We start from the raw sequence: 1,093 nt of genomic DNA, 5'->3' as shown, positions 1-1,093 counted from the left end.
CGAACCACAGGTCAAGAGAAAATGGCAGTTTTTTTTAAGATGGCAATATAAAGAAAAAAGATGGAGAGGGAATTTTGTTAGCCTTCGTTATCAAATAACTATGTTAATTCCATCATGCACCAACGCGGGCTTTACGTTGAGCACATTATTTAATTAAACTCGATTATGGGTAGTTTGCAGTACTCAAGAAATTACTAAAATCACTCGTAAAGTTTGAAACCAGTTAGACGATATATATGAAATCAAACTGCCGAGTTGTTGACGGGACAAATAATGTTCATAAAATTCTGGTTATGTTCAGTAAACTCCTGAAGTAACATAAAATATCTGTAACCCCGTAATTCAGCGCTTCTTCGTCCACCCAGAAAATATAATCATTACAATGCTTCAGAATTATCTTGATGATAATATAGAGCTTGGATGGCATCGGATCAATAAAGCGAGGACCAAGCCAGAGTGCTCGAGGGATGACTATATAATGATTGGTTAGAATGAGACTAACTTGACCGAACCTCCTATGGCAGCCCAGTACTCGGATTAGTTTATTGACAGAAAGATAATAAGAAGGGTAAATCAAAGGCTGTTGGGCCAATGATCAAATTAGTCACAGAAACATCACCATATATTTATGATCAAGAGAACAGAGACGGTTTTATCCGAGCAAATCTTCATTCCAGAGCAAAATTCCCTAAGTCAGAAATCAAATATGCATTATTAATATATGTTAGGACGTTACAGTAAACAAGAGTCACTGCTCAATATGGCTGGCTGGTTGGCTTGGGCATGGGTGAAGCTCGACACACTGCCACCTCCTCGTGGTGAGTCCTGGGTTACACTGGCCATTCGTGGTTTACTAAGGTACTGGAATAATATGGTGAATTGGGAATGGGGTTCTTCTGAAATTATGAAGAACAATAGCATATCTTCAATGAAAAGGGCATATTACAGATAGAATAATGACTAAAAAAACAAACATTAGTAGAGGTAATTGAACATATTCCTTGGGAGAATTTAAAACCAGTAACTTCGTATCACTGAACAGCTTTGGCACACTACCCATTGAATAATTGTGAAGAAAACATATTCCACGCTA

This window comes from Penaeus monodon, chromosome 32 (genome assembly GCF_015228065.2).
Source record: "Penaeus monodon isolate SGIC_2016 chromosome 32, NSTDA_Pmon_1, whole genome shotgun sequence".
Lineage (NCBI taxonomy): Eukaryota > Metazoa > Arthropoda > Malacostraca > Decapoda > Penaeidae > Penaeus > Penaeus monodon.
Note: the sequence above shows the minus strand (reverse complement) of the source record.